At 35.6% G+C, this 24,666-nt stretch overlaps 1 protein-coding gene across 1 annotated transcript in view; it reads left to right on the top strand.

Annotated features, from left to right (window-relative positions):
* Window positions 1–5,014: 5,014 nt before the first annotated feature.
* LOC114243095 (zwei Ig domain protein zig-8) overlaps window positions 5,015–24,666 on the top strand; it is a 60,147-nt gene continuing 40,495 nt past the window's right edge. The window contains exon 1 of the mRNA XM_089731827.1: window positions 5,015–5,395. The gene's annotated coding sequence lies outside the window, so the exon portion shown is untranslated. The remainder of the gene's footprint in view (window positions 5,396–24,666) is intronic.

Raw genomic sequence — 24,666 nt, 5'->3', positions numbered from 1 at the left:
TGAAAATAGAAAATTATTATACTATCTTAAAAAGCACCCCACGCTTTTTAACAATAAAAAAAAATTTTTTTTACACTATTTTTAATGAAAACTTTTTTTTATTGAATTTTATATAAAGCGTGTTTTTTAGTTTTTTTAATCTATTATTTATTTACACTTGCACCTTTTCTAATTAAATTTAGTAACTAAGTCACACGGATAATCGATAAGGTAGATAAATCTGTTGTTGTTACGTTTACAATTACAATATCGTACAAATATATCTTCGGGATTGGAAAATATTCTCTTAAACGATATTAATAAAATAATGCTAACAAATTATGATATATGGATTTATGATGTAAGTCATAAAAAAGAAGAATCCACTTGAACATCGCTGGTTAACTTTATTTAATAACAGATACGAAATAAGCTTTGCGGTTTATCGAAACATTATATATTTTCCTGCCTAAGGTGAGTCTCAATCCGATATTGCGTAGAAAACTTATCTCCGTATAACTAGGGTTCGGACTTGTTTGCTTTTTATACCAGATCCCGCGATCCAGAGGCTTTACCCGCGACTTCGTCCGCGTGGAATGGTTACTTTGCGATGACGATAAATTTTACACGCGACTTCATTTACGTAGAAGGTGAAAATATTTTTGAATAATGGAATGTTAAGGAGCTATTCAAAATCTATTTCAAAAGAGGAGATTATCAATTCGACTACAATTTTTTTTATCTAGACTTATATATGTTCACCGATTCCTCGAGAATGCTTGACCTGATTCTGATAATTCTTTTTTCCCGAATGGTCCTGTAATCATCAGGATCAGGATTTGATGACGAAATTCTTGAGAAATTGAGAAAAATCTATAATTTTCAAAGTCTATCTTGAAGTGATTTGGGTGTTTCTTGTTATTCTTCTTATTCTGTGCCACCGCTCCGGCCGACCAGTGCCTTGTACATAATTTCTACGTGCTTGATCATTATTTTGCGGCGATGTTATTTTAAAACTGCGATATCTTCTAGGATACTCATTGAAATCAAATGATGTAAAGGGCAAATTTCTTTCATATTAAACACTTGTAATGAATAACGTATTTATTTAGATAAGGATTAATATCATCTTTATAAAATGACAAAGGGAAGATCTTCCACCAGAGACAAGACATTGCTCAGTAGACCGACGGTCCGAATGTTGTTGTTCGGAACTTGTATATATGCGCTTTATCTTGAAAATGTCGTAAGCGAGATTCAAGCATCTGTCAATTATCTTGCGTTGTATGATGGCTACCCGCCACATCACTCCCCTCCGAGACTGGAGGTCGTGTAATTTTTTTTTTTTTTTTGTTAGCGTTGTCCGTGCTGAGATTAGCTTGCAAGGGCCAGTGCTGCTCGAAGCCTGCGGTGAGTCGAGGCTGAGCTTGAATGCTGCGTGCGTGTCGCCAGTGCTGCTCGAAGTTTGCAGTGAGTCGAAACTGAGCTGAATGCTGCGTGATTGTCGCCAGTGCTGCTCGAAGTCTGTGATGAGTCGAGACTGAGCTTGAATGTTGCGTGCGTGTCGTGCGTAGTCCATGTGATGCAGAGCTGCCACGCCGGAGATGTGTTACCCCAAGCGTTCATGATCCGGTCGTGGGCTGCGATGAACTGTAGCGGCGTGATGAGGCAGTGAAGTTGCGTGCCGTAGGACCAGGAAGCGCGGTGAGTCGGCTGCGATGGTCCTGTTGAGGCTGCGGTGCTGGCTTGCTGTGGGACGACTGTCAATGACGTTTTATTTGCGAGAATGCGGGGATTGTGGTAGCCGAAATTCTTGATGCGCTGATGATGAATCAGAAGGTTGCGTGTTCAGATCACGTCGGGGTCACCAGTTTGGGGAATTTAAACGACAAAGGGAAGATCTTCCACCGAGCGGTGACATTGCTCAGTAGACCGACGGTCCGAATGTTGTTGTTCGGAACTTGTATATATGCGCTTTATCTTGAAAATGTCGTAAGCGAGATTCAAGCATCTGTCAATTATCTTGCGTTGTATGATGGCTACCCGCCACAACACCTTCACAAATAATGCTTATTTTAGAACAAATTTGGTTATCATAAAAAAGGTTATAGTGAGCCAGTCTTAAAACATAGACCTAAGATGTCGCGGACTTTTTTAAAACTTTTAAATGGGAACAAATCTGTCGTACATTATTTTTAGCAAAACTTTAATCGTTTCCGCAGCGTACGCAGCGGAAGCTCTCAAAAGTGATAAAACTTGATTTTGAAACAGTTTGGGCTCCGCTTGTATTGGTCTTAGCGTGAGCTCTCTCAGCTTGTTATATCCTTCTAACACTGAAAGAATTTTTCAAATCGTTCATGAGATTAGAGCGTTCAACCAAACAAACTATTCAGTTTTATAATATTAAGTATAGTTTAATACATTGTCTAGTTTTGTATAAATTTATAGTAATTGAAAAGTTTTTCATAGTATTGCTTTGATATAAAAGGAAAATGTATTAGATAGTTAATTTTAATCCATTACAGGTTTGTAAATAAAAATGATTTTATTTTTATGTCGTACCTATCCGAAATCCTAAAATCACAATCTAGTTCAGGGACAATATTCCAAGTACTTATTTTTTTGAGATCATTTCATATTCATACAGGTTTATTTCGACTTTTATTAGTAATAAAATACATATAAACCCCAATTTTACGTAGGCAACACACTGTGTGTGGTTTAAACTTGATCCTAATTTTCTTACCGCATTCTCGTATGATGCGATCATAAACATAAAGGAGGCCAGTTTCTATGTCAAGGATAATATATATCGTGAAAGGACAAACGGACCGTGAAGGAATCGTCCATGGTTTTTTTAGAGTCCAATATTGATGGCTTCCATCAATTTGTCGTATCGGTACGTTGTATCAAGCCTTTTTATGAAGTCTATTTGGATTTTATATGTACATTCAGATTATATTTAATGATCTTCGTTGTGTACAAGTAAATGTATAATTAAAACTGAGTTCACGATTTAATCACGCCTCTATATTTACTGAAGTTACGAATATATTAAATACTAAACAGTTTTTCGAAACGAAGATGACCAAGGCATTGTTTTTCAAAATATTGTTGTATGTTTTGTGAAAAACATTGTTATAACTAATACATTAGGGCACATAAATAGCTGATAGTGTTTTGAGTTGGTTGGTTTGACGATGGTTTTCATCTTCATTATCATCATCATCATAATCAGTTACTCTTGGCAGAGCAGTCGCTATGGTGAAGATAGTGCGTGAACGGTCGGTTAGTTATTTTGTCGTTTATTTTTTGTACCTATGTATTCAATTCGTTCCTTGTCGTCTGGTTCGTGTCCGTCTTTTAGGAAGTCAAAAAAAGTACTGCCTTCCACTAGTCACATACGTCCTTGTTCCATTTCTTTTCGAATTCTTGTCAAGTGTCTATCTTAGTCTGCGTCTAGTAGTTGTAGGTCTTATGTCCTGTCAAAGAGGTTGCACGCCACGATAGTGCGAGTGATAAGATAACCGTGCATTAGGTAAGTGCTTTTCCTTTCAATTAGGATTTTCAATAACCTCGCCTAATAATGTTGATTTGTTTTAGTTAATTGCTCTGTTCGGTGAGAAAGCTCATGCCCAACGAATGACCTTAAAAGTTATAGAAATCGATAGACATCACAAAGTGAATGTCGTCACTCTCAATCACTTACCATCAGATGGGCCGTATGCTCGTCTGCCTATAAAGACAATAAAAAAATATAAAAAACTCTTCTTGAAACGTGAAGTCGAAGTTTCGATTGTATAACGGCTTTCTCGCCCTTCAAAACAGGACGTATAAATGTTCCGCTACAGAAATTGCCATCTAGTACTGCGGTCTCACAGTACGAACTATTCAGCAGTGATTCTCAAACTTTTTGTCGCGGCAAACTTTTATCGATATCAAAATGTTACGGTACACAAAGAAAACGACATGCTTAGAAGTTCTTTACTTAACTATAATAAAATGTGTGTGTCTCTATAGTGAATAGTATGATAATGATTTTGAATGTTCAACTTAGCGGCGACCATAAGTGCTGCGTCACAGTGGTTGAGAATCACTGCCCTATTGTGTGCATTTTTAAAGTCAAATCGCAGCACTGTACACCATCTTAATTACTATAATTCGAAATTTCAGTTCCAAAATAGGGCTGCCGAAACTTATGACGCTAATGAGCTACAGCCTGATTTGGTATAACGATCGCTATTCACATTAATTATTGTCAACCCTAAACAGGTGGTTTATTTACGTTTATCGGCTGTAAAGGGTTACTACCAGTGGTTAATAGAGGTTAATGCTTGTTCACAGAACCTTCGTCCGTTAATCAGGGGCTTTAGTTGATTAAGATTATTCAGTTCAAACCCTGTCGTTCGTATTTAAGGCCGAGGCGAACGCCTGTATTTTCTGATCAGATCTGATAAAAGGGTGAGTTTTTAAAACGAGACTGGAGTAAAAAGGCAACATGCTTTTGAAGGTTTCACTCCTTCTCCTTCTTTAAACGAGGCTTGTGGAGTGTATTAAGCGGTAGGCAGCGGCTCGACTCTGCCTTGGCATTGGCTGAAGTCCATGGGCGACGGTAACCACTCACCATCAGTTGGGCCGTGTTCTCGTCTGCCTACAAGGGCAATAAAAAAAAAGGTTTGTGAGAGGCTATTGGCGTGGCATGTTTTTAATAAATTTTAGGAATAAAGCATTTAATAAACATGACTAATAAAGGTATGTTTTGTTTAAATTGTTTTCAGCTTTAACCGAAATATCAAAAACCAATTTACATAGGCACGATATGTTAATTTTATACAAACATAACAGTAAGTAGGTATCAAACGAAGAACTTTATTGGTAAATTTCATTGATAAACGTAATTTATCTTTCAACTTTTGGGCGAGAATCAAGGACTTCACACGTAGGTGTAATAGAGTACAGAGACAGAATTAATTGAAGCAGAAATGTATCATGAGTGCAGGCAAACTTACGCAGGCGCGATGCGTACACTACATCGCAGTGGGCGACCTACTGAAGCCGCGGCTACCCGTATCATATCGAGACACTTACCCCGCGAACCTGAAGCTACGTTCAAATTTCGTATTTTGAATGCAGGCCCAGAACTAAAGCGCTGTTTTAAAAACAAAAACTTTAACGTTTATCGTAAAATATGGAGTGACTTTACGAGTTTCGGTCCCGGTTTTCTAAACAAAAGTGTATTTATTGCCTTCGGGAAGTGCTGCTAAGTGTTGACAATGAATTAAATTACGACGCTGTGTTTGAAACTTTATCGTGAAGTTTACGGAATTTAATTGTGCCCGTTTATTTTAGGCACGCATTTAAAAAATAATACTTTTCAGGAGTTTTATTCCGTAATACACGAGTCTTTAAAAAACGGGTAAGTTTTTGACGTAGCACTTGAGTGCAATTAATTACTTAAAAGTTATTTTTCTTTTCGATTTTAATGCAACGGTAATTGAATTTGGAATTGATTGAGAACCGATCGAGGAGAAACATTGTTTTTGTTTCAAATGGAATCGTAAGACCCAAATTTTATTGTTTTTCCAATAATTACGTGACATAAAGAACATTTCGGATAGCAACAGACGACAACAACATCCTGAACGACTTATCTGTGAGATTATTGGAATTTCATTATCTTGCACTTACTATAAGACCAATACTTTTATTGCTTGATGAACATAAAAAAAAGTTAATTAACATCCACACTAAGCTATGTACTTAAGTGCAGTTTTTTATATAAAAAATGTAACAGTGAGCATTATTTAAATCAAAATTGAAAACTAACGGGACAAGTCCAGAATCGAACTAGAGAACTTTCTCACGAGAGACAAGGGTGTACTGATGGAGTAACAAGCGGAAGACGGAAGAAAGGTGACTTAAATTTAAATAGTAAATGATTATTTTATATTAAAGTTCGTTTTAAATTTTAATATGAAGCAGTTCTTGATCTGTGCATTACGAAAGTCAGTGTAGTGGAAACAAACATGAACAAATAGTTATATACATATAATAATAATATCATAGTACGATCTACTTTGTACATTTTTGAACCAGCAAATCTAGGCTTTTTATTACTGTAGTCCTTGCAATCAATCAAATGCTTAATTGGTACAGTGGCATATTTTAAGTCAAAAACAACTTCCCAAATGCTTAAGATAAGCACATCGGACAATTAAATTTGAAATTGAATTTGATCTTTTTCATCAATTTATCTACTTGCAAAAAAGTGATCGACCAAAGTCCATCCCCTTTCAGTAATTATTTTAAGAAAAAGTTTAAGAAAAAGAAGACTTTAAGTTCAAAAACCTACCAATTAACTTTATCTTAGTAAAAATATAATACTAAAAGATAAAAAGTTTTCATTTCATTAAGTCTTCACAGGCGCATTTAAATCATTAAAAAAATTATAGCTAGGTAGTTACGAAAACTAGCTTGGTAATTGTCGCAGAAGTCTTTATCTATTTTGAGTCGAAGTGTAGAGAAAAAACTGAATACAAAAAAAATATTAGTCGTTTCTGAGATTACATTGATTTAAATAAATTATAACATCATTGAATAAATTGAAATATATCGAACATTATTCATTCTTGACCGCAAGCAACTAAGTGCAATGCAAAAAAATTGTTAAAAATACAAAAACAGTTATGTCTATCTCTTGAGTTTTCAAGCTTATGCTATTGAAACGATTTTCAGGAATTTGACAAAGAAATACTTTGTGCTCTGGGAAAGAATACAGGCTACTTTACATTCCACTGCCGAGCACGGGTCTTCAGCTACGTGATATAAAGTTTAGTCCAGGCAAGCGAAATTACTAGCGTATTAGTTTTTAGTTAGCCTCGTCATTTATTTTGAAGCTAAAACTCACGCACTCGTGTTTTGTAAAATTACCGCACTCTAAGAAATGAGCAGTCTCCCGTTCTCTATTGCGCTGAAATTATAGCTATCCCCCTCGAAATCTAAACACTTAATAATTTTAGGACAAAAGCAGCTAAGACGGTGGAAACCGCGATTATTCAGCAAATATCACTAGTACACATAACAATAACAAACACATAATAAAGGCGAGGGAGGGCCTTAAGAATCTAGGAAGGTTTTTTAAGATGCTGATGCGCAGAATATTGGGCCCATGGCCTATCTTATATTTAAGAGGAATCCTATACACGTGAATAGCATCACCCATCTTGAAACATGTTTGTGCTTAAATTTTTATACGCGATTATTAATTATTGTTATAAATTCGTTTTATATAACAATTTTTCAACTGTATTTCATAACGGATTTGCCAGCCATTGAACTAGAATTTTTTTGTGCGATAGAAACAACCCTATTAGCAGTAGGTATATACCGGCCGGTGATCGAATTATGTTGATACAATACTCAGAAAACGTTTTTACTGGTTTTCCGCATATTATTTTAATCCCATTATGTAGCACTACTCATTGGAGCCATTGGTGCCATCTAGGCCGACTAGAGACAGCCTAAAAATGTAGACACGTCAGATGTGGCAGTACTAGTAGTGGCGTCGAAGAGCTATGGTTTTTTACACGTATGTTCTGATTAATTAATAATCAGACATAATACTACATACAAGTTTAAACAAATAAGTGATTATATATAAATTAATACGTGAAAACTTTGTACCCCTTTTTACCAAAATTACGCGGACGTAAGAGTATGAAATTTCCTTTACTTATAGAGAATATATAAGTAGAGAAGGACGGAGGAGTATGAAATTTTCCACACTTATAGAGAATATAAAGAAGTGCTCAATGCTAATATTTTTTTTAAATTACGCATAAAAATACATTAAATCAATAAAAAAAACATTACGCACACTACCATGCATTTGACACACACACACACACGCAGGCACAATATTTGTTTATTGTCAAACTTTTATTAATGCTTATAATTTGTGGTCAAATTGGGAACAGATTAAATATTGTTTGACTTTATTAATATTTGTCTAAAGTGTAGACTTGGCGAAATCTGTGGTTATAGAAGAATAATTGTCTTTAACAATAGAATTTTAATAGTGTACAAACTTATAATTTCCATTAATTATAGTCGAATTTTGACTACCGGAGGACCACGAGTTCTATTAAAACCATTGCGATATTCATAACATGTTCTATTTCCCATAACATTTACTTCCCAGATCCTAAATACACTTTTGGTTCGAATACAGTGTGTGACAAATTGGTTCGTGACTAAAACATAGTGTGTCGTTTTTTACGACTCCTTCGAGAGTTTATAAGAAGAGAGAAAAAAGTAGGTAGGCATATAGCACTGTTTTTACGATGACACCTATATGACTTATAAGGATCGCGGACAAGTTTGTACATTTGTGATGTTCGTATGTCATATAATATTTAGGATTATTATTGATATCGATTTGTACTGGTGGTAGGACCTCTTGTGAGTATGCGCGGGTAGGTACCACCACCGTGCCTAATTCTGCCGTGAAGCAGTAATGCGTTTCGGTTTGAAGGGTGGGGCAGCCGTTTTAACTATACTGAGATCTTAGAACTTATATATCAAGGTGGGTGGCGCATTTACGTCGTAGATGTCTATGGGCGTCAGTAACCACTTAACACCAGGTGGGCTGTGAGCTCGTCCACTCTTCTAAGCAATAAAAAAAAACCGATCGGCTGTAAGTAGGCAGTAGTTTTGACGTTAGCCTTAGAAATGTTCAGAGTTGCAGTGTGCATTGAGGTTTTCTTTAATTTATTAAGAAAACGGGCAGGCGATATCTATTCGCTCTCTTACTAGAAATTGTGAACGCCCACTTGAGATATTTTGCTTTCAAAAGGCAAACATAAGCAGTACGGTAGCCATCTTGTATCACCATATTATAATGTATGTTTGTGTCATTCTACATCAACTGTTACTATAGGTACTTTGAAGAGGATAGTGCCAACAAACATGCCTGTTTTTAATGGAAAAATTAGATAGAGACTTAACATGTTATCGAAAGCTCCTAAGCTCCATACTTATGTGGAAAGCAAGGGGTGCACCCTAATTCAAACTCCCTCCTTCATGAAAGTTGCTTTCTCTAATTAAAACTCACTATATCATAAATTCACTCACTATATAAACTAACAATATCATTGCTTTGGGTAGATACTGTCTCTATATTAGTAACCGCTTAATATGAGGAGTAACGAAAGGGCATTGACCTTTTTTTTTTTTTGATTGAAAAACCATTTAAAACGAGCTACCTGATTACAGAAAAAAAATATTAAATTAAAAGTATTTGACCTTTGTTTGTTATCAAATGGCGTAATCACTGACTTTATTCAACAGATATTTTAGCCTATACTATATATACCTATATTTTCAACTTCAAGCATGTACAGTCATGACGTGAACCTTTGACATTTCGCGACGCAGCGTTTCGGGTTAAAGGGTGGAGTAGCCATTTTTTTTATTGCTGCGTATGGTATATATGGGTGGACGAGCTCACAGCCCACCTGATTTTAAGTGGTTACTGGAGCCCATAGATATCTACAACGTAAATGCGCCACCCACCTTGAGATATAAGTTCTAAAATCTCAGTATAGATACAACGGCTGCCCCACCCTTCAAACCGAAACGCATTACTGCTTCACGGCAGAAATAGGCAAGGCGGTGGTACCTACCCGTGCGAACTCACAAGAGGTCATACCACCAGTAATTACGCAAATTATAATTTTGCGGGTCTGATTTTTATTACACGATGTTATTCCTTCACCGTGGAAGTCAATCGTGAACATATGTTGAGTACGTATTTCATTAGAAAAATTGGTACCCGTCTGCGGGATTCGAACACCGGTGCATCGCTCAACACGAATGCACCGGACGTCTTATCCTTTGGGCCACGACGTCTTCAATAGTTCTACTATAGAACTGAGACTTCAGAACTCATAGAGTTTCAAAGTGGGTGGCGGCATTTAGGACCATATGGGTCGTGTCTTCGTTCACTGGCTTAAAAGAACAAATAAATTTATCAGTACAACAAGTCAAAAATCAGTGTTTAATAATCCGAACGTGTTTTCAGAGATACAGTGCCGAAGTTGTTAAAAAAAATATTAAATTATATTTATTAGTTGAATCGGTGATATTAAATACAAGGATGAAAAAAGGAATAACCACGTGACAGATCTTACATTTTTGAGGCAACAGCTCTATATTTTTATACCATTGGTGAAGTCATCGCCTTAAAAAGCGACTATTGAATTTATAATTAAAAATTAACTTCAGTTAATATATTTTAAACATTATTTATTTATTTATTGCTTAGATGGGTGGACGAGCTCGCAGCTCACCTGGTGTTAAGTGGTTACTGGAGCCCATAGACATCTATAACGTAAATGCGCCATCCTCTTTGAGATAACAGTTCTAAGGTCTCAAGTATAGTTATAACGGCTGCTCCACCCTTCAAGCCGAAACACTTTACTGCTTCATGGCAGAAATAGGCAGGGTGGTGGTACCTACCCGCGCGGACTCTCAAGAGGTCCTACCACCAGTAAAATCATTGTCCATTCAAAAGAAGTTCGGAAGAAGTTACGCAGAAATTTAAGGGGGTTTGCTGTAGGGTTCGTATTCCGGTATTTGATTTTATAAAACAAAGATCTTTCAGTAAACAATGCTTAAATTGGATTGTATGGAACTAAAATTCTTTCACAGATACAAAAGAAGCATTAGGAGGTTTTATTTATTAAATCTCGATAAGCAGGCGAGCAAGTGCTCACAAAATAAAGAACGCTAATACTTTTATAAGAGGACTTTTTGGATCTACGCTTGATTGTTTAAAGAGCTCGTAAGTCGACAAAGATTTATTTTGAATTGTTATTACTCATTCTACTTTAACTAGTATAACATTTCAAAATGGTAGTCTGTTAAGTTTTTAGATTCCTTAAATACTCCTATATCAGTTTTTTTCTTATTCATGGTTATATACATGAAAAACTTTCTGATTTGTCTACCATAAGTAAGTAACTTACCCGACGCTTATTTTACTTACATTAAATATAACTAGTGGTCCTGCAGTAGTCGAAATTCGACTATAATTAATTGGAATTGTAAGTTTGTACACTATTATGATCGTATTTTATACTTGTATAATCACAAATTTCGCCAAGACAACACTATAAAAAATACTAACAAAGACAAACAATATTTAATCTATTCTCAATTTGACAACAAAAAGAACAAAAGTTTGACAATAAATAGTATGCATGCGTGTGTGCGTCAAATACATGGTATGTAGTGTGTGTAACGTTTTCTTTATTGATTTAATGTATCTTTAATGCATTATTTTTAAAAAAATATTAGCATTGTGCACTTCTTCTCTATATTCTTTATAAGTGTGAAAAATTTCATACTCCTCCGTCCGCGCAATTTTCGTAAAAAGGGATACAAAGTTTTTGCTTCACGTATTATTATATATAGATAAAATAGACAGAGTTTATATCTTTATTATATCTTAATGCTAGTCATATTCTAGATGACGAGACTTGCTGAATGTTAATTGACTGTCCACTCATATAATAATACATGAACGCTCGTTCTAATTGTTGTCATGTTCTGCTATGTTTACTTGACCGATGGTATTTGCATAATGCTGCTATATTCTCTGTACAACGAGTTTATGACTCTAAGCTGTTAAACATGTCATTGAACACGGAATCAATTATCGTTGGCTATGTCCTCGCCCGTAAACACTTCGATTAAATGACTTTACTAGCGATCCAACACGGGTTTAGTTGCTACATAGTGATGAAAGTACATTACAGTAATGATATGTGTACCTACTACTTGTAATGTATTTTCCTGATTTTTAAAAAAGACGCTTTGTTTTGTATTTCATGTTTCTTTGTTTGAGACATTGACATGAACTTTCCATTTAAAATTTATCTCCTGATTCACAATCTTAAGAGTAAATTTATGAAAATGTCGATTTATATATGTACATACATTTTTATTTCTAACTGGAGGCAGGTATACGAGATTTCGTGTTCTTATTTGGAAACTTATGGCACTTCCATAGAATCATTCATATCCTACAATCATTTCTCTCCTAATTTCCTCTTTAAGGTTATTTTTACTAGATCAAATCCTTCCTAACATGTGGTTACAGAAAAAAATATAAATAAATTTTCAAGTGGGTGTATGATTATTATGTAGGTATATGTAGGTATATGATTATTGTGATATCCTGCTATTCTGATATTATTACCACTTTAGTTGCCTATGAATAAAGTTTACTGACAAATCTCTTAGTTTAGAGTATATACAAAAAGAAAGTAGTGCTTTATTTTAAAATTGGCTTGTAAATAAATTATATATATTCTAAAAACTTCCACAGAGTGCTAATAACAATTGTTTCAACTCATTGGCTTAAACGAAGTTCGATCGCATCTGACACGATCAAAATAATTTTGAACTTATAGCAAGCCGACCTGTACGTCACTCTCGCGGACGTATGCTCGCTCGCTATGCATAGTTTTTAGTATCTATGTCCGTCTTTTGACAGAGTGTATAATCAATGTTCCAGGCGCTTCCGTTTTGAGTGTGAATAGCGCGCGCCCGCGTCTTGTTGTAATTATCCTTTTAAATCGAAGATTGTTTGTGTTTAAGAAAGATTAGAATTCGAAATTCAATACTAGTGACTAACTCATCGTCTTATTGAATAAAAATACCCCTGACTACCCCTCACTATAAACTTTCTTTTAGAAATGTGAGTTAAAAAGTTGTTTAAAAAAGAAGCGTTCTGTTTGGTGAAATAGAAACATACAGTGGCCGCAGAATTATTTCTTAATTTATAATACGGACACTTCCCTAGTTAAAAAAGTTTTATCTCAAAATATAAAATGCAATTTTAAATCAAATACGCTTCAAACACGCCATTCGAAGCTCGCCAAATAGCACGCAAAACTTTCGAACGTTGACGTCACTTCACAGTACCATTGTCAAGAGCCATCAAACCGTTTCACGCAACACGGCCGATCGGATTCACCGCTAACGAACTATAGAGACGTGATAGCAAACTTTTTGAATTCAAAAAGTTTTTTATATACTATGTACAAATGTGGGAAAATGAAACAAAGCCGTTGGACGTAACTTCTCGGGATCCTCCAAAAAGTCCAATGAAAAAAATTCAGTAAATGACCACCATTTTAGTGAGATTATATTTCATCCCATATCATCTCATATCATCTCATATCATCTCATATCATCTCATATCATCTCATATCATCTCATATCATCTCATATCATCTCATATCATCTCATATCATCTCATATCATCTCATATCATCTCATATCATCTCATATCATCTCATATCATCTCATATCATCTCATATCATCTCATATCATCTCATATCATCTCATATCATCTCATATCATCTCATATCATCTCATATCATCTCATATCATCTCATATCATCTCATATCATCTCATATCATCTCATATCATCTCATATCATCTCATATCATCTCATATCATCTCATATCATCTCATATCATCTCATATCATCTCATATCATCTCATATCATCTCATATCATCTCATATCATCTCATATCATCTCATATCATCTCATATCATTTCATTTCATGTCATATTTCATATTAATGAACTTCATTTCATTTCATAATATCATATTTCATAAAAAAAAAAATATATAAAAGATTAGGCTGTATGGTATGATACCTTTGCCTTTCGATTTGGAAAAATAAAACTACCACTACTAAGTACATGTGTAGACGAAACGAATACTGCAGTTTAATCACCTAAGCTGAGGTGTATTAGTTTTATTCATCATTTATAAGTTTGATTGACTCTGTGTTGCAGTAGTTAGTGCCGGTAATTGCGTAGCCGTGGTACATGGGCTAAACTCCCGGTAAACATTCCGGTGTGATGAACAAGTTTGTTTGCTTTTTATTTGGGTGTTTGTATGTATTTGTATGTGAATGTATTTGATCAGTAGCTTGTTTCTATTGTACAGGGAATTCTAGTTTGGGGCTAGATGACTGGGTGCGACGTTTTGCCAAAGCGAGAGTAATACAACGACTACTGTAGGATTTTGAAAAGAATTGAGTGATGAATATACTAGTAATAAAAAACTAGTAATAAATATGAACCTGAATAATCATTGTTACATATATTTTTTGGAACGATGTTCCTTATGGGTCTATGCGGAGGGGTACCCTAACCGAGAAAAAACGTCCGTAACGCAAGATTTTCATTAGTAATGCACACAGTGCACGACTTAACTTTGTAATAACGTAATAAAAAAATAACATACTTTTTTATCATTCATTGACCACGATCTCAGAGCTTTCGTTTGCGCAATACACTATCTCTTATGCAAACAACCGTGAATGAAGTGTACCACAATAAGTTCACACGTTACCGAATGAAACTTGCGAAACTTCCAGTTTTATTTTCTTTATACCTCGAATAGAACTTAAAATTAATATTTTTATAATAAGGAACTTCGTTCCTATCCGGTATCCTACGACACCACACAACTTTTTTTTATTCTTTATTAGAGCATACACCTTATTAGGTTAAGTCGGCTATTGTTACATTTAAAATCTATGAAAAATTGGTATTTTTCGTAATATATTTTATCGTATTAAAAAAAAGTATCAAAGACATTAACATAGAAAAAAGTATAATTGAATACGTCAGCGAAAATAGGTTGGCCATGTTTACTCTCAAAAGACTTAATCCGATAGCGACCTACTTTCATGCTTAAAATGAAATTTGTATTTGTACCGAAAATCTTAAAGAAAGTATGCCTTTATTTATATATTTGAAAAAAAAAAAGCGAAAACTGCACAAGTACAAGAAAAAGAATACGTCATTATTTTTGAAGCGAATTCTTCGCTTCTCCGGGTGTGAGTCATAAATCCATTTCTATCATGAAGCATTCATACATTTCTAGGATTAGGATACACAAATTACAATACACAAGAGAACTTTCCACTTTATATTTTAACGTTTTTATTTTTATTGCTAAATGATTACATAGCGTCATGGATGAACTCACGGCCGGCTTGTATTAAGTGATTTTTGAGACTGTGACTACCTAAGTCTCAAAGTGGACGGGTGAGCGAGGACTAGGAGGTGGCCTAGAAATGGGAGATAACTAGAAAAATAATCAATCAATACTAATACAAAACGGTAGAGATCATTGCAAAGTAATAAAAATAGAATGAGTGATTTAAATAGATGAGTGAGAGAGACAGATAGAATATATTCTTTATTGCATATCCAAACATTTAGAGTATATAACTCCAGAGAGTATTAAGCGGTAGGCAGCGGCTTGGCTCTGCCCTTGGCATTGCTGAAGTCCATGGGCGACGGTAACCACTCACCATCAGGTGGGCCGTATGCTAGTCTGCCTACAAAGGCAATAAAAAATAAATAAATAAAAAACAATAATTATCAACACTGAAAATACAACAAAATAATTTGTACAATATTTTTTATCGCTAAAAAGTGATCTCTTCTTCACAACCGTTTTCATCTAAGTAAATTTTGCGGAAGATGCGGCAGGTATTTCGTGCTATATACTACTGGTTAGTTACAACACCCAGAGAGATTTATAGATCAATAGTTGATAGAGTATAAACAGTCAGTTTTTAGAATTATTTTCTGTCTATTAGTTTGTTGGCGTACATCTCTAGCTGATGTGGCAGAAGATGCGGGAGAACAACTAGTTATCAATATTAGAGGAATTCAAAGTAAATGGGTTAAAGAATAATATTAAACACGAATAAGAATTTTAACAGGTATCCTTTGAAATTGGAACACTTTCTTTAACAGAAATAGGTTTCGAAATATTTCTAATTCGTAATGATTTTAAATTTGATTGCCTATATTATTCGTGTGAAAACTGGTCAAAGAATAATACCATCAAACTCAGTTTAAGAACATCGTTAGTAACTTATAAATTGGTATCACAATTGACCTATTTCGCTTGGATAAAAATGTCTTGAGGAACAAGCCCAAAAAAAATGAGTACATTTCAGACACCTCGTTCTCACAAAGGGATTGGATAATGTCGTCTTTATCTAGGCCAAGAAATGACTGGCTCGCGTCGAGTGGCCAATGTTTGCTTTGTTCATTCTTGGCATTACGTTTTCACGAATTCTTGGAAACTCTCAAATGTGTTCCAAAACATACTTTGGACAGTACTGTACGTATTATACGAATATTAACGAGTGTGTTGGATTAACTTCATTAAAAAAAAATTTTAAATTTACTTCAATTGTGATGAGGCTTAATAATTTTTTTATAATTATATTTTGGTTGATGACCGGAACCTAACATGAATATCTGCACTGTAAAACAGTTTGTTCGTATATCGATTGGGTTTTAATAACAAATACCTTACCCTGTAACTAAACATGATTGAAACAGGATTTCTCCAAAGCTGATATAGACAAGACTTGTATGCGTGTGGTATGTTACATACCCAAGCTATTTGAGCATAATCTGTCTTATTATCATCAAAAACTCGTTGTCTCTCTACGGTTAAATAAGCTTCTCCAATAGCGCCCCATAATGAACGTTATTTTATGATTTGTATGTTTTTTCTTTGTTCTATCGAGAATGAGCTCAAAATCCATCGAAAGACATCGCACCGTAAATAATACCACTCAATTGCCTTAATTTTATAGTATAATTGATTAAATCAATCAATAATCAATCTGATGTGTGAATTCGTGTCTCAAGATGGGAGACAACATTAACACTGTGATATCTATAGAACCCAGTAATCAAGTAGTAAATAGAACCAGTAAGTATGGTCGTCGTGGCCTAACGGATAAGACGTCCGGTGCATTCGTATTGAAGCGATGCACCGGTGTTCGAATCCCGCAGGCGGGTACCAATTTTTCTAATGGAATACGTACTCAACAAATGTTCACGATTGACTTCCACGGTGAAGGAATAACATCGTGTAATAAAAATGAAACCCGCAAAATTATAATTTGCGTAATTACTGGTGGTAGGACCTCTTGTGAGTCCGCACGGGTAGGTACCACCGCCCCGCCTATTTCTGCCGTGAAGCAGTAATGCGTTTCGGTTTGAAGGATGGGGCAGCCGTTGTGACTATACTGAGACCTTAGAACTTATATCTCAAGGTGTGTGGCGCATTTACGTTGTAGATGACTATGGGCTCCAGTAACCACTTAACATCAGGTGGGCTGTGAGCTCGTCCACACAGGTAAGCAATAAAAAAAAAAAAAAAATCAGATCAGCCGTAGGATCAGCTAACTAGATGGTAGTGTATCCTAAAACGCAATACGAATAAGCTATACCAAAAAATATAATCATCTCTGACTAAATATTGTCATAATATTTTATGAGCAAAAGTGCGGGTTAAAAGCTAAACTTCGTGCATTTTCTTAAATTAACAAAATTAGCAAACAATTTTAATTTTCATAGTAAATTAGATCCACAAATATAAATGAGATATGATTATATAGATCACTATTAGATCACACAGCATTACACTTCTTCTTACCCTTATCCCAGATTATGTGGCGCAGCATGTCCTTGTTTTTATACAAATCGTATCCATACATCATCTCTGCACTCACAGCCCTTACTCGCATATCCTGTTTTACAGAATCAATCCAAGTCTTTTTAGAACCCTCCTACTCAGTTTACCGCTTACTTTCATACCCAGGGTATCTTATCTTTTGCCATAACACGCTCATATCAATTTCCACTGTTTATTTTTTCTGTCACTGGCGCTATCTCCAGACTTCTTTTAAATACACATTTGTATCACACAGCATCACTATAAATCTTAATTTGTATTGATATTAAAAAAGAATTATAAATCGAATTATTGTACGTAATAGATATATCTTCATCACGCATAGATGAGATTACGCACAGAATTTTTTGTTTCCTAGTAAGCTTCCTATATACCCTTAATACAACACCATTAACTGACAGATAACTAATAGAATAAAGTCGTTACACAGCAACATTCTGCTCGGCACAGTTCCAGGGTCATAAAAGCCGAAAATAATAAATACCACCCATTTTAGTGAGCATTGATAAATGGCACACACTACTTAAGAGTCTAATCCCGCAGCCGGCCTTCAAACAATGTATGACCTTGCTGGTCCGAAAAGTTCGGAGCGTCAGCTTGGTCAACCCTACTCCGTGGTGCGTCGGTTGAAACTCCGCACTGTTTACTAAGCTGCTTTTTGTCATTGACATTTGTAAATAGAGGTATATAAGATTATTTCCGTAAATATTTCATAAATATATAATTTATCCAACTTTGGAATGCAATGTATGTGACAAACAATATATGTGAATCAAACAATCGTTACGGTGTTTTTTTATTGTCCGTGTAGACGAGCATACGGCCTACCTGATGGTGAGTGGTTACTGTCGCCCATGAACTTCAGCAATGCCAGGGGCAGAGCCAAGCCGCTGCCTACCGTTAAGTACTCTCCACAAGCCTCGTTTGAAGAAAGATATGTCATTTAAATTTAGACTACAATATTAAAAAGAGCTTAGGATGTTGTATTACAAAAAAAGTTTCTAGGCAATATTCAGTCAAAGCCAAGAAGTTTTGATTAAATTTAGGTTTTAAAGATGCTTTTAATAAATAATCATAACATTGCCACAAATTCGGAAAGAAAATTTACACCAGGAAAAGACTTTTACAAAACATTTATAAAATTAGAATTAGTACATTTGATATATATGATTGTGATGACAGAAAACAGGTTCATTATTAAGCACCTACCAAAAATATAATAAGTACCGTTTGAAATTTCAAACCTAATTGATACCTTATGTATTCGGTTGATAGTGATTCCAGGGATTAAAACATTTAGAGGATTGGCCCGTAATTTTATGCTGTATTATTCTAACTTTTTGTGTTATATATTGTATAATTTTGTAATACAAAAACGAGGCTTAAGAAAGATTTTACTGGTGGTAGGACCTCTTGTGAGTCCGCACGGGTAGGTACTACCACCCCGCCTATTTCTGCCGTGAAGCAGTAATGCGTTTCGGTTTGAAGGGTGGGGCAGCCGTTGTAACTATAATTGAGACCTTAGAACTTATATCTCAAGGTGGGTGGCGCATTTACGTTGTAGATGTCTATGGGCTCCAGTAGCCACTTAACACCAGGTGGGCTGTGAGTTCGTCCACTCATCTGAGCAATAAAAAAAAATAAAAAATAAAAAATTATCCTTAACATCTTTACGGAATCTCCGTAACTTGGCAACATGTAAATAAGTGAGCGTAATTGACTCTATACATAATAGAGAATCGAAAACTCTCTCGTACGAGAGGTGTAATTACATTTTCGACATTGGAAGAGTTCTCTAAAGATCAAAGAACGTTATTTCGTTGCGGAAGTTTAATGTATGTTCGTGGAATATCGTGATTTAGTTACTTTTGACTCTTAAACCTATTACTCGTTCTTCAAAGAACTGAAGGGTTAATAAATCTTCGTCTACATCTATACGAATGTTTGTTGTGTCGTTTCTTTGGGTAATGTTATGTGAGAGAAGTAAAAATATCGAATAAATAGCGAAAATGTCAGAACTAAATGCAATTATCGTATGGCAGTTACGTTAAGACTTCGTACTGGTACCCCATATTTTTTTCATCTACTTAAGATATTGACCTCGTCATTTGTTGTGATCATTTATATAAAATACAAGCGGCCGGCTCCGGCTCCGCTCGGGTCTTTAACAAAAATTTCAACGATATATGACGTTGTTTTATTTATTTAAATAAAAGAACACTTATTGCGGCATAACTATAATAGTTAGACATACGCTGTCGCGACACTTTTTGTAAATAATAATGTGTTCGAAAAGTCGTAGTACCTTATTTTATTCTATCATCAACAGTTTTCACAGGGCACGCGTTGTAAAGAATATTTTAGGTAATTTTTTTACACCTTGGGTTACATTATTAGAGTTTTAATAACGATCCCTAATTTTTTCAAAAAAGGTTATTATAGCCTATGTCACTCGGGAATAGTGTAGCTTCCAAACAGTGAAAGAATTTTTCAAATCGGTTCAGTAGTTTCGGAGCCTATTCAATACAAACAAACAAACAAATCTTTCCTCTTTATAATATTAGTATAGATAGCAATGGAAAAATATAGCAAAAGAAGCGTTTTAAAACGTAAATAACTGTTGCCACTGGTATAGACCCAATGCTCAAGTTTCAACAATAATGAAATTGACGCTTTGAGATTTAGATTCACTTTAAATTTTATAATTTCTATTTATTTTTAAATCAAACGTTTCAAAGGTATGTGGCACTATTCATAGGGTGATTTTTATGAGCGTCTTAACGCTATTGGACCCGTGAGTTCGTTCACCAAATAAACAATAAAATAAATAATAAGACCCATAAATGTGTCCAGTTGGTTCTACTCTTATATACCACCTTAAAACCCTGATTCTCGAAGTGAAAATCCTGCGATTTAACCCCAGGAATAAAGAAAAACTATTTGGTCGGCCAAGATAGGATATAAATCAATTAGAGGCTTAAGGTATAAAATAAAATGAGTGAGGTATGAGAGATGGAGATGTTACACTGCTCAAGGTACCGGGATCGGACACCTGTTTTTATTTTATTAATTTATTAATTTATTATTAACATAGAAGTAGAAACACAATCATAATGTGCATCTGTGTCTGAACTAGGTGATAGGTATTGTCTGATAAATGTCCAGACCGACATTTAATAGTAGTCGATTTACATGTTCTTAGATATTTTAGACACTAAAGAAGTATCACATGTTCCTTGCCGTGATACTCATACCTTTCGCTGAAACAGAAAGTAAATATTCGGGGAACAAGTGCATAGTTACAAAATATTGTCTATAGAGAAGAAGCCAGATATATTGTGCAGCACAGGTAAGATAAAAAAAAATCCGGTACATTGCGGGCTGTTGAAGAAGTGCGTTCAATGTATAAGATTCAGAATTAGTTCGCTAAATTTAGCACAGATTACAATCACAGCCTTTTTTTTTTTTTTTTTTTTCAGGAGGAAATCACCGGACTTCCGCCCCTCCACTGGGGATGGAGGGCGGGGCATGTCGGAGTTGAACCGACTAAAACCTCCTGTCGCTCAACAACCAACGTCCAAACCTCGCATGAGACAGAACTCATGAAAAGGCAAAGGGGGGAAAGTTAAGCGTTTAGTGCGGAGCACATCTCTCCCATCACCCTCCCCCTCGGGACGCCGGACTGGCGGTCGTCGGCGCCACGACCACCAGTCCTCTCGGTCGGCAGGCTATCCGAAGCCCGCCTAGATGGCGCCGGTTAGAATGGTCTACCCTCGGAATACCCCGCTGGGTCAGAACCAGCGTGGGTTGAGGATAGCCGGCCTTCCATCACCCGGACGCTCTTGCATAAAACGCGTGCAGAGCAGCTTGCACGTCATCTTCTTAGGTCCCCTTCGTCGGTCCCCAGGCCGACATGTGAGAGAGACCCGAAACACTTAGAGGGCCAGGGCTTGGGCGAAATCCGCCTCCCTGGCCCCCGCTCGACGGCGGCGGGCCTGCGCGTCTCGCACGCGCCCCGCCGCCTCCTTCTGCGAGATGGTGCACTCGCAGAAGTCGAGCATCGCCTTCCACGACTCGTCGTCACCGAGCATTGATGCCACAACACCCGGCAACGACAAGTCGTTTCCTATTTTTGCGACAAGGACACGGCGCCACCCCTCCCATGCGGGGCAGGCGATGAGCGTGTGCTCCGCCGTGTCCACCAAATTATTGAACGTGTATCGATGTTAACCTCTGCAAAACATCGCACAAATATAATTTGGTGTTTTATCTGTGCTTCCCCAAACGACTTTACGATTGATATCGCTTAGTTTCAAGTTGTTGGTCTTTTGATTTTACAGGGTATAATATCGATTCTCTTCGGTTTTTGCCAGTCGTAAACGATTAAAACTACTTTTACGGCTCATTCTAGGGTTTTTTATTGTTATTTTGTTATTTCCGACGTTTCGAATGCTTTATGGATCTCATGGTCACGGGTGACGGACTTTTGTGCGCAGTTAATAATGTATGTATAATGAGTTATCGATATATATCGACATTAAAATAGCTTTTATAGATGGCTACTAATTTAAGTAAGTATTATTTTATTACATATAATATTAGGTAAGTTGAGTGTTAGTTTTGTTTTGCCATTTTTTTTCTTTTTCTCATTAGATCTATGGATAGGTGAATGACAACACGACTTACCTAGTGTTATGTGGTTTCCGGAGTCTTTAAAGTTCACACCCATACTACGATGTAGAAGTAGACAGAATGGTGATACCTTTGTTGGTTTTTTTAAGATTTTAGTTTTACGAAGATTCTCTCACGGGGATTACACTTTCTACCGTCTACGCGTCTAGGTGAACTCTTGTACTCAGCCACGGGATTGGGCAGTCTATGTTATTCTTTCCTAAGGTTCAATCTCTTTCTATGCTGAACTTCGTACAAATCGGTCGATTAAGTGGATTGGGCATGAAATAGTACCATAACCAGGTTTCCTTTTTCAATTAACTGTATTTGCTATGTAACTTCTAACTATTAACAGAAGAAAAGAGAATAGAAAAAAAAATATTGGTACATCGAAAATTAGCGAAAGAAAGCCTTACGCTGAACATTGGTGGTAAATTTTTATTAATACTATTCAATGAAAATCTTTTCATTTAATTTATTTATTTATTTATAGCTTCTTATACTATAAAGTATAAAGGCGGACTTAATGCCATAGGCATTCTCTAACAGTCTACCTTAGGGGAGTGCAGAGATGAAGCTTGGTAGGTGTAGTGTGAAGGTGATATTACTGAAACATAATAATATGTGTATATATAACATACATAATATTTATAGATACAAATACTTGTACTTAAATAAATACATATACATAAATATACAGATATACATATATATATACATATACGTATCATAAATATATACATATAAAAACATATATAAACAAATATTATCAATTAGATGACTCTGCTAACTCTCTGAGAAACAGTTCTCGAACCTTCGTCTTAAACGCTTCACGTGTAGTGGCCGACCTTATTTTGAGTGGGAGCGCATTCCATAGAAGAATAGACTGAATAGTGAATGAAGAGTGTAAAAAGTCAGAACTATGTGGAGGACAGCGAAGAAGAAGATTGTGAGATGAACGAAGATTTCGGCTGTGGTCAGACCCTAAGTATTGAAAGGAAGTAGTTAAATAAGCAGGTGGATTTGGGGAGTGCAACAAAGAGTAAAGAGTACTGAGAGCACGCAAGCTACGGCGTTGACGAATGGGGAGCCATTTGAGTTGGGAGCGATAAGAAGATACGTGATCGTATTTCGTATTCGTATTTAATCAATTAATTAATCCAAAAAATTGGTTAAATATGTTTTTTTTATTACTCTTCTTTAGTTACGCCCCTTTCTAATTTTGTAATAATTATTTTTAAATGTACACAATTGGGGATTTCACTATTTGTTATATGTATTGATATTATTCCTTCAACTTGAAACTCTTTCCTGAAGACTAATTGTTATGTACATATTTCCTTACAAAATGTGGTTAGGATCTACGGAATATAAACACCAGCGTAGTCGGAAGGCTTTATAGGATTACAATGGCCATTTCACGTAGTAGCTTTCCTTCACGTAGAAAAAGGTGTATATCCTTAAAATAACCTTAGATCACGCAATTTCAGTAGGGGACAGTTCAGAGAAGGTGGAGTTCTTTATAAAGTTTGATAGTATCGGGAAAACATGTTATTGATTTTTCTTTTTATTTATGACCTCGATTTCCACATTGACAACACATTATCAACAAATACATAATTATGTTCTCTTTTTTGGATTTAGATATTGTGACCTTTATGAATAAAACAGTATGATAAAGAACGCTTATCTGAGATTTCAATCAAAATGAATAAGGAAATTAATGTGATTACACGGAACATTCAACTCAACGACAAAAATAATAGTTCTTTAAATTAATTATTTTAAAATTTATAAAGATAGTTCAACAATATATTATTACAATTCAATGAATAAAACTAAACAAAATCTGATAAATATGTATGTTGTTAACATCCAGCTTAGCTTTGATTCGTTTGTTTTTCATTCAGCATCTTTCGGTGGAAATGAAAACGTCTGAACGCAAATAAAGCAAGAGTGATGAATGCATTAGTGAATTAATCAAACAATGCTTGAATTCGCTATTCGGGGTCGTTCTATCGTGCTCCGAATGAACGCAAAATGAATAAGTCTGAACACAAATCAATTCACTTCTAGTTGTGTCATTTGATCTATTATGGTCGGTATAGGTCAGAACGGTTATTTATGTGGAAATGTGAAGTACGTAGTTTTAACATAATTAAAAATATTAATATGCTGTTGCTTAATTTGGCAAGCTTTTTCGCCGGATCTTCTCAGTGGGTCGCGTTTCCGATCCGGTTGTAGATTCTGCGAAGCACTGCTCTTGCTAGGGTCAGTGTTAGCAACACTCCGGTTTGAGTCCCGTGAGCTCACCTACACACGTTAGGGCGAAGCTGAAATAGCCTCTCAAGGCTATCAGCATAGGTAGGAAAAAAGAAGAAACCGAGTAGTTTTTTCAGAGTTAACGAACT

This window comes from Bombyx mandarina, chromosome 12, assembly GCF_030267445.1.
Source record: "Bombyx mandarina strain Sakado chromosome 12, ASM3026744v2".
NCBI classification, from domain to species: domain Eukaryota; kingdom Metazoa; phylum Arthropoda; class Insecta; order Lepidoptera; family Bombycidae; genus Bombyx; species Bombyx mandarina.
This window is presented reverse-complemented; position numbering and strand designations above follow the sequence as displayed.